At 50.2% G+C, this 13,309-nt stretch overlaps 1 protein-coding gene and 1 pseudogene across 6 annotated transcripts in view; one reads left to right on the top strand and one right to left on the bottom strand.

Annotated features, from left to right (window-relative positions):
• The window catches only part of ACTN1 (actinin alpha 1), a 107,333-nt gene that overhangs the window by 36,728 nt on the left and 57,296 nt on the right, over window positions 1-13,309 (top strand). The gene's annotated exons all lie outside the window — the stretch shown is intronic.
• On the bottom strand, window positions 8,455-8,982 carry LOC112629060 (annotated as a pseudogene).

Here is a 13,309-nt window from a genome sequence, read left to right as displayed (position 1 = left end):
TTTTTTTTTGAGACGGAGTCTTGCTCTGTCACCCAGGCTGGAGTGCTGTGGCCGGGTCTCAGCTCACTGCAAGCTCCGCCTCCCGGGTTCCCGCCATTCTCCTGCCTCAGCCTCCCGAGTAGCTGGGACTACAGGCGCCCGCCGCCTCGCCCGGCTAGTTTTTTGTATTTTTTTAGTAGAGACGGGGTTTCACCGTGTTAGCCAGGATGGTCTCGATCTCCTGACCTCGTGATCCGCCCGTCTCGGCCTCCCAAAGTGCTGGGATTACAGGCTTGAGCCACCGCGCCCGGCCTTCCCCTCTTCTTTTCTTTTCTTTCTGCTGGAGTCTTGCTGTGTTGCCCAGGCTGGAGTGTAGTGGTGCAGTCAGCTCACTGCAACCTCCACCTCCTGGGTTCAAGCGATTCTCCTTCCTTAGCCTTTTGAGTAGCTGGGATTACAGGCACATGCCACCACACCTAGCTAATTTTGTATTTTTAGTAGAGATGGAGTTTCACCATGTTGACCAGGCTGGTCTCCGACTCCTGACTTCAGGTGATCCACCCGCCTTGGCCTCCCAAAGTGCTGGGATTACAGGTGTGAGCCACTGCGTCTGGCCTGGGCCTTTGCTATTTTGTTTCCTCTGCTTGGGCAGCATCACCCTCCTGACCACCCTGCTACATGCCCCACACATGCATAGGGTGACCTACAGCTCTGCCTATACCTGCTATGCTGGTGTAATTATTAGTAGACCCCCTGGTGCCTTGGTTTGGATGACAGGTTATATAGGCCCCCTTCACAGTTACAAACTTTTCATCTAACACTCCCCAGCCTTATAAATTCACTGACATCCTTGGGGCAGAGATCAGACACACTGCCCCCCCCCCCCCCACAGCCCCCCAGGATCAGTTCAGGGTCCTGTTTTAGCCTCATGCCTTCCAGGACTTTTCCTATAGGCACTGGAGCTTAGTGTACAAAAATACACTCATCGATGTAACCTTTGCTTACTGTTTGTCTTCTCCATTAGACTGCAGGCTCCATGACTTAGGACATGACTTAGGACTGTATTTGCCTATGATATAACCCCAGTGCCTGATACAGAATCAGTGCTCAGTAAGAATTTATGGAAGGAAGGAATGAATGAATCTGGCTGCAGCTGTCTGGCAGGGGAGGCCTGGAGCCTGGGCGAGTCTGTAGAATCTGCAGTGGCCTGCATGAAGGAGGCTGCCAACATCGGGCCAGTCCAAGCCCTAGCAAGCCAGTTGCCCACACTCTGGCACACATCATCGGTTTGGCTTCCCCTTTAATTATTCATCAGTCTTTCTCAATGGCCTTTGTGTTCAGAAACCCAAGGGAGAAGAATTCTAACTCTCTTTCCATTTCCCTAAAACTGAGACCTGGAAGAAAAACCTGCCTGGCCCATTCTGCATCCCCAGGGGGCCAGCAGGTCCACAGCCTCCTCTCGGGGCTGGCTTTGAGCGTCGAAGTGTCCTGGGCTGCCCTGTGGCTCTCCTCCCTAGTCCACTGGGCCCAGGGACTGCCTGGGCACAGCTGAGCAGGAGCCCGTGTGGCTTGAGACTGAGCAGGGACTGGTGCAGGCTGGTGGACAGAGCTGGATGAGTCCCCATCATTCCCCAGCCTGAGCAGGGGCTGAAGGCTGGCCTGGAAGCGTTTAGCCTCCCAGCAGAGTGGAGCAGGCTCAGGCTTTGACATCCTAGAGACCTAGTTCACACCTCAGTTCTGCCTCTTGCTAGCTGTGTGACTGTGGGGAACTGGCCCTTGGTGTCCTGTTGCTTTGTTCCTTTAACCTAGAATTGTTGAGTGGATTTGCTGAGATGGCACATGCCTCGTGGGTGATGACAACAGTGAATGGGCACTCACTGAGTGGTTATAACGGTAGCCAACACCTTTGAGCAACCCTAGGATATGATTCCCTCTCCTTCTCTCACCTCCCCTTGGGGCTCCCTGAAACACGTTGCCATCAATGTCCCCATCTTGAAACCGAGGATGGAACACTAAACTTTCCTCTCAAGGTCGGGGGAGGGGGGTGCTGGGGAGCGGAAAGCACCCCTGGGGCTGCCCTTGCTGCAGTGTCTGAAGTGAAGCCTAGGAGCCCCGGTGCTGGTGGGGAACAGCAGGCGTGGATCTCTTTGATCTTTGAAGAGGACTGTGAATACACTGACCACAGGCGGAAGCCCCTCGTCCCGTCCTGCCCCGCCCAGAGGTCCCTGGGCTTCTCAGCAGAGGTGGACAGATCTGCCTACAGCTGCCCTTCCCACCCTTCTGGAAATGGAACTTTCCACAGGCACATTCCTGTTGCTCAGCTTGCTGCTCCCTGCTGCTGCTACCTTGCTGCCCTGTCCCTCAAGCCGGGCTGGCCATACCAAGGTGTTGGCGAGCTGCTCAGCCTGCTGGGCTGCTGACACCCCAGACCACCGCCGGCCTAGTAGACAGGCCAGGAGGGCAGTGACGGCACCGGGTCACATTGTCCTGGGCCTGGGTGAGGGTTTCTGTGCTGCTTTTTAAGGTGCTGATCTGTGTGTGTGTGTTTTGGGAGAAGAAACTTTGTGTTACTGAGCCTCAGGTGAAGAGAATTGAGGTCGTTAGGCTCCTCCGTCATGGCCCAGTGTCATCTCAGGGCCATGCAAGGCCACTGTGTGTCTGTCACATTTTATCCTACAATCTTCTGTGATGGACACGCAGATTGTCCCCAGCTGCTCTCCTGCTGACACAAATGAGGCAACGATGAACGTTCTCCCATACATCCCAGTGCAGCTGTATGACGACTGCATTGAGCAGGGAATTGCTGGGTTGGAGGGAATTTCCTGATACGGTGCTGGGTTACTCTCTAAAATGGCTGTACAGTCTACTCTCCACCAGCCAGGCATGAGGGCTTCCGGATCCCTCAACCCCACCGACATTTGGCATAATCAATCACCTTTCTAATTGTTTGCCAGTCTCTTAGGTGTTAAGAGATGCATTTTAGTTTTGAGCTGCAGCTGAAGAGGAACTCTCCACGTGCCAAGACTGCTCCCCTCCTCCAGTCAGCTCTCCTGGAACCAGAAACTTCCTCCTGGGTGGTGTTGAGAATCGTGGTGATGCTCTGCAGAAAGCCTCTCCTCTGTAGGGAGTGGCGGTTTATAGATACAGCCCGTTCATGCCTCAGTCCCTGCAGGAAGTTCTTTTTTTTTTGAGATGGGGTCTCACTGTCTCCCAGGTTGGAGTGCAGTGGCTCACTGCAGCCGTGACCTCCCTGGGCTGGGGTGATCCTCCCACCTCAGCCTCCTGGGTAGCTGGAACTATAGGGGCACACCATCATGCCTGGCTAACATTTTAAAATTTTTTGTAGAGACAGAATTTTGCCTGTTGCGTAGGTTCCTGCGGGAAGTTCTGTTCCCTGGGGATGTCTGCTCCAGTCCCACCCCCAGGGTGCAAATCACTGGTGTGACTTATGGTGGCTTGTGTTGCTTCCACAGTTGCTGAACTCGTTCCCTCATCCCTTGGTATCTCTGGCATCCTGAGGGCTTGGGTTCCCTGGAGCTTTGAGAATTCCTTTGCAAAGTCATGTGGCTACTGCTGGGTGGTTGTCCCTCAGGGAGGAGGTGGGTAGTACTGTGGCATTGGCTTGGAGTTTGGGCAGGATCAGTGCTGAGGTCCTGTTGATCACGTTTTGACTGAGTCAGAGAGGTTGGGGTGCAGTGCCTGCTGGATCCTGCAGCCCAGATAAAGGAACACACTGGGCACCAAGATGACCCCCATGATCCCTTGATGCTACCTGGGACTGTTTACTGACAAGGGCAATTCCATGGGTCCTGGAGTTGTTCTTTTTGTCTCATGCCTTTCCGTGAGCACCCTTTCTCTTGTCTTTCTTGTACTTTAGTAATGAACTCTAGACACTGTTAACTACTTAGGGTGTGCTGGGCTTTTTGCATAGATTATCTCATTGAAACTCCTTACCAACCCAGTTGAGAAAGGTATTGTACCTGTTTTACAGATGAGAAAACCGAGGCTCAGAAAGGTCAAGAACTTGCTTAGGTTACAAGGTTAGTCAGTGGCAGACCCATACTGAACCCAGCTCTTCTGTGCCCAAATTCGTTCTTAGCCATTAAGCCTTGGTCCTCAGAGTGTAGTCTCTGGACTGGCAGCATCAGCATCACCTGGATACTTATTAGAAATGCAGTTTCCCTGCCTGCCCAGAACTTCGGAATCAGGAGCTGGTGGTGGGGCCCAGCGGTCTGTATTTTAACAAGCCCTCCAGGCGATTCTGGTAAATGTTCAAGTTTACATGTCAAGTTTGAGAACCATTGCACTCAATTATTCTGCTGTTCTTTTTTCTGTTTTTTTTGCCCGGCTTCTCCCCTTCTGTCACTGGGCCAGTCACTGTAAGCCCAGACTTTGGACCCTGGCTACTCTTCAGGGGCTTCATGCGCCTTTTAAAGAGGTACAGTAATTTGTACTCTGGGGCCTCCAGGAACCCTCCCAAGTCCCCAAAAGCAGTTGACAGAGCTGATGCTCCAGCTGCCTCCAGCCGACAGCCTGGTGACCGGAACCACCATGGGGGTCAGAGTTCCCAGTCACTATGCCCAGGGAGGTGCTTTGAGGGATATGAGTGATCCAGGGGTGGACTGTGGGACAGACCAGGACAGAAGCTCCTGCTGGGAGGTTATTTTAGGGCCACAGAAAGGAGACTTGGAAAACTTCCTTACCCAAGCAGGATCTCTTTCTTTCTTGCAAATTTGTAATGATAAGTGGTTTGATCTTTGGAGAGGAGCTTCCACACAGGGGGTTGGAATCTAGGCAGGTTCCTTGTTTCTGGTCAGCAAGGCACATTCAGGAGAAATGACCCTGGGGAGAGGACAGAAGCTATTTTTTTCTTTTTTTTCTCCAGTAGAGACAGGGTCTTGCTATGTTGCCCAGGCCGGCCTTGATCTCCTGGCCTCAGGCAGTCCTCCTGCCTCAGCCTCCCAAAGTGCTGGGATTGCCGATGTGAGATACCAGAGCCAGCCATATTTAATTTTTGAGCCCCCACCGTAAGTCTAGTTTTCTGCTGTTTAATTCTTAGCCTAACCCCAGGAGGGGTGGATTTCATCATCCCATTCCACAGATAAGACCATGGAGGTTTCAAGCTGGAAGATTGAGGGTCATACCTCAACTACATGGAGGGGTCAAGTTAGGGGCCAGAGTCTGCCAGACCCCGGGTTCCCATATTGTATGAATGGCAGGCTGGGCCAAATCCCTGTCAGCTGGGGGAGTTCTCTATGGAATTGAGTGACCCAGAGCTCTCAGCATCTGTGCCAGAAAAACCAAATGACCTCACTTTTGGTGGCTTTTCCTTCTTTGGGGAAGGAATGTGCTGGCCACTGCTGGGAGCTGCAGCCTGCTGAGGCCTGTGTGCTCTCAGACCTGCAAGGGCCAGAATCAGACTCCAGACATGGGGGAGGGGTTACAGGCAGGACCAAACTGTAACCCCGGAGGAGTGAGGAGGAGGCTGTTCTCACACTGGCCTCCTGGAGCGGGTGCCACTCTGCTTGGAAGATCAGCTCCTCCCATTTAGTAATCCTCATCTCAGCAGGCTTACCAGCCACTGTTCAGTAGCTGAACTAGCTCAATTACATCAGTTCCCTGAGAGGGCTCTGGTCCAGGGCCTGCCTTTGAGCCTGGTTTCTTGCCAATGGGCCAAATGGGTTAAAAACAAAACCACATCTTGATATAAAAGGCTTAGCGGGGTCCTGGAACATTTTAGTTTAAAAGAGAAATAACAGCTTTATTGAGATGTAGTTCACATACCCATACAATTCACCCATTTATACAACTTCATGGTTTTTAGGATGTTCACATAAATGGGCAGCTATTTATGTCATCAGTTTTGAACATTTTTATCACCTTAGAAAGATATTTTATACCCCTTAGCTATCACCTCCCCCCAACTCCTCTGTTCCCAGCCCTAAGAAACCACTAATCAAGCTGCTTTCTGTCTTCATAGGTGCTTTTGTGTTTTAACATCTAGTGAGTGCTTGGTCTGCGTCTGGCAGCGGACTGAACCCTTTGCACTAGCTCACATAGCCCTCCCTTGTGACTACCTTACGGGCTGCAGGCTCGTTTTATCTTTATTTTATTACTATTGTCACCATCATCATTCTGGCCTACAGAAGTCTTTATTGATGTGAGAACCAAGGCTCCGGGAGGCCCAGTCACGAGTCCAGGATTATGAAGCCTGTACTGGACAGAGCTTGCTGTTGGCTGGCAGTTGGGGTGGGCTCTTGGGTCCCTGGGAGGGGGTGAGGCTGTGGATGGTGACAGATTGGCTGAGGCAGTTGACTCTCATTGGCGAGGAGCTAAGAGGACAGACCTGTTTCTTCACTAGGATCGTGTGCCCACCTGTTTTAAAGCGGCTCTGATTTCTCCTGGGAGCCCATAGGTTCCATCTGTACCAGGCAAGCAGGAGCTGGGCAGTCTGCCTTCTAGGGGGCCGTGGATGGCAGGAAGGCCAGATCAGTCTCTTGGTGGCCCAGGAGTCCTCTCAAGCAGGGTGCCTTTGTTAGGTCAAACAGCCTCCCAGAAAGAGCTGCGGGCTCCCTGCTTCTTGGCCCTGGTGACCCTCTGGGTGTGTGGTGCTGTGTCTTTTGAAATGGGCTGTAGATGGGTGTAAACCAGGAAATGCAGGCTCCACTCCCCACTCCCTGTCTCCTTCTCTTGGCCAGAGGCCGGTCTCCGAGTTCTCTCATCAATGGAGAAAAAAACCACAGGACTTCTTTCTTGCTCTGTGAATGATTAACTTTGATTAAATAGACAGTGAATGGGAAGTGAGAGCATCCTGACCGCTGACATGGACTGGGCTCCTGATGTGTCCGCGGTATCTTTCTGGCTGTTTTGCTTCCATAGTCATAATCTTCACAAAGTGGTGATGTTCTTTATCTGCATTTGTAAGGTGAGGCAATTGATGCCTAGATAGTTTAACTAAAGCCGTACAGTCAGTGAGTGGTGGGGACCTGCTGGGTTAACATTGTTTAAGTGTCTGCTGTGGACACAGCACCAGGCTAAGTCTTTCAGGACATAGGGTCTAATTTGGTCCTGTCTCATTCTGTGCCATTGTAGGCCTTGTTATGCCCATTTTACAGATAGGGATCCTGAGGCTAGGATTAAGTCTCTGTCCAAGCAGACAGATCTAATGTGAGGTGTGGGCTGGCACTGGAGCCTAGGTCTGTCTTGTTCCAAAGTCCAAGGTGCACCCCTAGTCCCCTGCACTCTAGTCACCAGGACCCCAGCACTCACATGTCTTGGGAACAGGCTGTTAGAGCAGTGCCTGGTCCCAGCAGAGGCCTGGCAGTTGTCAGCTTTTTCAGCAGCCACTCCCAGGTGGATGGGAAGTAGGCAGATCTGGGTGGAGATGTTCCCGAAGACTCTGCTTTTCATCAGCGCATGAACCAGCTGACGGCTGGCTTTGAAGGGCTGGCAGTCAGCCCCTGATAAGTTAGCCAGATACTCCTATTTACCTTGCCAGAACACTGGGCATCTGAGATCACTTCTGGGCAGGGCTTTGCTTAGACAAACCATCCAGGGCCCACGCCCTGGCCAGGCTGGCCATACTCTATGGGGGTCAGAGGGATTCCAGCACACCCCGGCTGTACCTCAGTAACCTCTTCAGCATCAGTGGATGCTGCAGGGGATTCAGCCCTGAGCACAGGTGCTGGCCTGGCCTTCTCCAAGGACCCTGCTAGTTCACACACCCTGCCCGCACAGCAGGGGGCTGGCTTGGGCTGGCAGGGTGCTTGCCTGGGGAGGCTTGAGGGCTGTTGGAAGCTGACGAGTTTGTTTTTGACTACATGAGCCTAGACCAGAGTTCTGGGTGTTCTACTCAGGGAGAAGAAGGACCATCAGATGAGAAGCTGGCTTGTATAGGAAGCTGTGTACCATTTTCAGGAAGCACAGAAGCTCGTTTGGGTGATTTCCTGGGGTCACTTGGCCAGAGTACAGCCCTTCATCTTTCCCAGTTAGCAGTTTGCTGTCTTAACTATTGGGGAGATGTGTGTGTGTGATTGCTGGTGTATCCTCATGTCCTGCTCCCTAATTATGACTTTCTTTAAGATTTTACACTGATAAGGCACTTTGAAGTTCTTCAGAGCCTTTTCCCTATATTATGTCTTATTTTATTCCCAAACTCATCCTTTTAAATAGATGGGATAATTTTTTCATTTTTCATCTTTATTTCGGAAACATCCTTTTTCCTTCTCCGTAATACCTGAGACTTGTCCCACCCTTGCCAAATAATTCCAGTGAAATGGGAAGTCCCCTCTATCCTATCCTAGAGGTCTGACATAACAATTAAATGTATATATTCCCAGACAGACTTTTCTTTTTTCTTTTTTTTTTTTGAAAGCCACTAACTTTATTGATCTAAAAAACTTTACAAGGACAGTGACTGTTCTGCCAAAAAAACAGCCAAATGGTATCAAATGGACTGAAAGTGAGGGTGGGGGTGAGGGACGGGGCCAGGGATCCATGCAGGAAAGCTGATAACTGTCACCGGGGAACTGGCAAGGGAAAAAGGAAGGGGGAGGCATGCAAGAGTGAGAATCCAAAAATGAATGAAATGGTTAGGGGAGAAAACTCCCAAAAGACCGTGGAGTACATCGGAGGTGAGTACAATAGCAATCTTTTCCTCTGTAGAGGACAGGGGAGGAGTCCCTCTTCGGCTGCAAACTCTGGATGAGGGCTGGGGATCGAGGGCTTCCCAGACAGCATCACAAGAAGGCGTCGCACCACTCTCGAAGGCATCCGAAGCAGTCCTGGGACTGCTTGGTGTTGGCACCACAAGTGTGCTTCAGCCATTCCTGGAAGAGGTCTTCATCTTTCTTCAGCACCAGAAACTGGCCAAGGACAACACAGGCCTTGTCAAAGCCCCTTTCCTCCAGCTTCTTGCCCAGGACTTCACTTGGCCAGGCTCCCCACTGGCTCTTCCCCCATGGGCTCTGCCACGAAGTCTCGGTGCTTTTGGGAAGTTGTCATCTTGATCAGGCCTAATCGGCAGCTTCAGTTCCCGTAACAGTTCCTCCCGCCACCCCCAAGACAGACTTTTCTTATATTTGCATACTTAAAAAAAAAAAAAGGTAATGACAGCACATTTTGATACAAATGGTTTTGGTACAAAACTCAAAAGAAACAAAAGTATATTCTGTGAAAAGCAAGTGTCCCCCACCCCCTGCCTTCCCATTTCCCTCCCTGGAGGCAGCCGATGATCCCCATCCTTCTATGTCCTGCTAGGGAGGTTCTAGCATAAAGCTTTTAGATACTGTTTGGGAAACTAATATCAGGGGTCTGCTTGGTGAGGAGGGTTAGGAGCTGGCTTCCTTGAGACTGAAACACTGAGTATGTTCTGAGTTCATGGAGATGAAATTGTCCCTGGGGAATTTTTTGGCTTTCTTTGGCAAGGGGGAGAGCCCACCAATCAGAATAAATCCTGCACAGGAACAAAAGATTGTTGCTGGGTGCTATTTGGTTGTGTCTTCTAATTAGGCATGTTATGGGAAAAGTTGCTGGGCTCTAGCCTACAAGGTAGGAGGGACTTGTTTGGGCTAACAGAGCTGGAAGGGATTGAAGTGACTTCTCTGAGGTCACATGCCTGGCCGAGCCAGGGCAGGGCCCAGGTTTCCTGACCTCATCCTCTGAACACAACTCTCCTGGCCTGAATGGTGGCTGGTAGTTTTGATTCCGGGAGAGTGGGAGGATGTGCTTGGAAGAGGTGTGGCCAGCACGTGAGGTTGGAGCCTGGGCTGTCCCACCACTGCCCAGCTAGTCTTGTTTGGCTGCGGGTGGGTTATCTTGTTTATTCCACTGTTCAACAAATGGAAAAAGCACCTTTGTCAATGGAGGTTTCTCTGGGGAGGTCAGCCAGAGTGGATGGCCTGGATTGTGTGTTGAGACTTAAACATCAGAACAGAGTGCTCTGGCTGGGCATGGTGGTTCATGCCTGTAATCCCAGCACTTTGGGAGGCCAAGGCGGGCAAATCACTTGAGGTCAGGAGTTTGAGACCAGCCTGGCCAACATAGCAAAACCCTGTCTCTATTAAAAATAAAAAAATTAGCCAGGCATGGTGGCGCACGCCTGTAGTCCCAGCAACTCGGGAGGCTGAGGCAGGAGAATCGCTTGAACCTGAGAGGTGGAGGTTGCAGTGAGCTGAGACTGCATCTCTGTACTCCAGCCTGGGTGACAGAGGGAGACTCCGTCTCAAAATAAATAAATAAATAAATAAATAAAAAGAAAAAACAGGGCGTTCTCTGACAGGAGAAGGGAGAGGGAGCAGATCATCATAAAAACCAACTGCACTGCCAGGCGCGGTGGCTCACACCTGTAATCCCAGCACTTTGGGAGGCTGAGGCAGGTGAATCACCTGAGGTTGGGAGTTTGAGACCAGCCTGACCAATATGGAGAAACCCCATCTCTACTAAAAATACAAAATTAGTCAGGTGTGGTGGAACGTGCCTGTGATCCCAGCTAGTCAGGAGCGTTAAGGCAGGAGAATTGCTTGAACCCGGGAGGCGGAGGTTGCGGTGAGCTGAGATTGCGCCATTGCATTCCAGCCTGGACAACAAGAGCAAAACTTCTTCTCAAAAAAACCCCCTAAAAACCAAAAACCAAAAAACAAACAAAAACAACCAACCACATTTACAGACAACTGTAAAACAGCAAAAAATCCTCAGCAGTTCAGTTACTGGAGTGCAAGCCCTGTTAGCGTTTTGATGTGTTTTGTTTTTAGTCATTTTTTTCGTGTTTGTGATTGCTTACATAGTTTTAAATTTGGAGTACATACAGTCTTGAATCCTGCTTTTTGAGTTAATTATATATAAGCAGGTTTTTTTCATAGTAACAGTTTCAGAACCCATCATTTTGGCCATGTACTATTTCATTAAGTGGATGATGAAGCCTAATATACTTAACCTAATACCTTATTAATATAACTTCTGGCTCTAATTTTTCTCTCTCAAGGAATGCTGGCAAGAACATTCGTATGCTTACAGCCTTTGCTTTATTTAGAATTATGAGTCTTTATTCAGGATGGTGGCCCAGAATTGGGCTAAGGGCTGGTGCCCATCTTAGTTCACCTTGGTGAGTTGCTGTCCATCAGAGTTGTACCAGACACCTGCCCACAGTGATGTGCCTTTGTCATTGTACCCACCAACAGTGGCAATGATCAGAAAAGTACTTCGCACATGTAATAAGTGACAAATACACCTTTTTAAAATTCACAAGGCATGGCGGCATGTGCGTGACATGTCTAACCGCAGGCCCTCGTGACAGGTTTTGACATGGGTTCCTCATTGATCCAGCCCCAGGAGAGGAGCGCCCGCTGCCCCTCACGGGAAATCTTGCCAGCGTTTGCCGACTCCCAGATGGCTGATGTCCCCAAGGTCTGTCAGGAGTGTTAACTGTGGTAGGCACAGCTGTCTGCTGCATGCTTGTTTTAACATGTCATACATTATTACGTGTGTAACTTTGTTAGGAGACTTAGAAAGCTTTCATGTTTTCCCATTGTGAAACCAAAGACCCATTGGGTCTTAATTCAGATTTAGCCTGCGACATTTTTGGGAGGCCTGTGGGATGTCTTATTTTTTACACTGTGGCAGCATTTCAAAACTGAGGGAGTCTACATAAAAATCTAGGTTTTTTTTTTTTTTGAGAGAGGGTCTCACTCTGTCACCCAGGTTGGACTGTAGTGGCACAATCATGGCTCTCTGTAAGCCACGACCTCCCAGGCTCAAGCAATCTTCCTACCTTAGCCTCCTGAGGAGCTGGGACTACAGGTGTGCACCAGCATGCTTGGCTAAATTTTGTTTGATTTTTTTGTAGAGATAAAGTCTCACTGTGTTACCCAGGCTGGTCTTGAACTCCTGGACACAAGTGATCCTTCCACCTTGGCCTCCCAAAGTGCTGGGATTACAGGCATAAGCCACTACACCCAGCAAAAGTTCAGATTTCTGTCTCTTCTTCATTGGAGGTGTGGCAGCCCAGGGCCCATGTTCCCATATGAGGCACAGAGGAGCTGCTTCTGCCTCAGGCCACCTCCTGCCATGATACAGAGGCCGTGTTCTAGTTGCCATTGGGCAGCTCACATGTACCCTGGTACACTTGTATTTTGGGATAGCCATGTTTTCTTCTGGGTAGAAAAACAAAGGATAGCCCAAGAGGGCCACTGTTTCAAGAAAAATGCATAAGAATACAGGGAGGTGGCTGGGCGCGGTGGCTCACGCCTGTAATCCCAGCACTTTGGGAGGCTGAGGTGGGCAGATCACTTGAGGTCAGGAGTTTGAGAACCAGCCTGGCCAACATGGTGAGACCCCATCTTTACTAAAAATACAAAAAAATTAGCCAGGAGTGGTGGTGCTCGCCTGTAATCCCAGCTACTCAGGAGGCTGAGGCAGGAGAATCACTTGAACCCCTGTGGCGGAGGTTACAGTGAGCCAAGATCGTGCCACTGCACTCCAGCCTGGGCAACAGAGCGAGATACATCTCAAAAAAAAAAAAAAAGACACAAAAAAAAAACCCAGGGAGGTGAGGACTAACTTGTCCTACACTTGACTCCTCCTTTTGCTTTAGTTTCCTCATCTCTAAAGCGGGGAGAATACTTGTCCCACAGTGTCATTTTGATGATTCAATGAGTTAAAGGAGGTAAAGCACTCAGGGAGAGGATCTGGCATGTAGCAAATGTTCCATACATATCAGCTGCTGCTGTTACTATGATCTGTGGCATATGTGTTTGTCTCCTCCAGATGAGGAACTGAGGGGTGAATTTTGGTTGTCATAGCTTGGGGTTGCGGGATGTTATGAGCAACTAGGGCGGGGTCCAGGGGTGCTGCTGAACATCCTATGATGCATACAGCAGCTTCCCTGCCCCCACCAAAACATTTTTCAGACCCCAAACATCAGTAGTACTGAGGTTGAGAAACCTTGCTGTATATATAAAGGGGAGTTTGTTAAGGAGAGTACTGACTCACACTATCACAAAGCAAGGTCCCACAGTAAGCTGTCTGCAAGCTGAGGAGCAAGGAAGCCAGTCCGAGTCCCAAAGCTGAAGAACTTGGAATCTGATGTTTGAGAGCAGGAGGCATCCAGCACGGGAGAAAGACGGAGGCCAGAAGACTCAGCCAGTCTAGTCTTTTCATGTTCTTCTGCCTGCTTTTATTCTGGCTGTGCTGGCAGCTGATTAGATGATGCCCACCCAGATTGAGGGTGGGTCTGCCTTTCCCAGTCCACTGATTCCAATGTTCATCTCCTTTGCCATCACCCTCACAGACGCACCCAGGAATAATAATACTTTGCATCCTTCAATCCAATCAA

This window comes from Theropithecus gelada, chromosome 7b (assembly GCF_003255815.1).
Source record: "Theropithecus gelada isolate Dixy chromosome 7b, Tgel_1.0, whole genome shotgun sequence".
Taxonomy (NCBI): Eukaryota; Metazoa; Chordata; class Mammalia; order Primates; family Cercopithecidae; genus Theropithecus; species Theropithecus gelada.
This window is presented reverse-complemented; position numbering and strand designations above follow the sequence as displayed.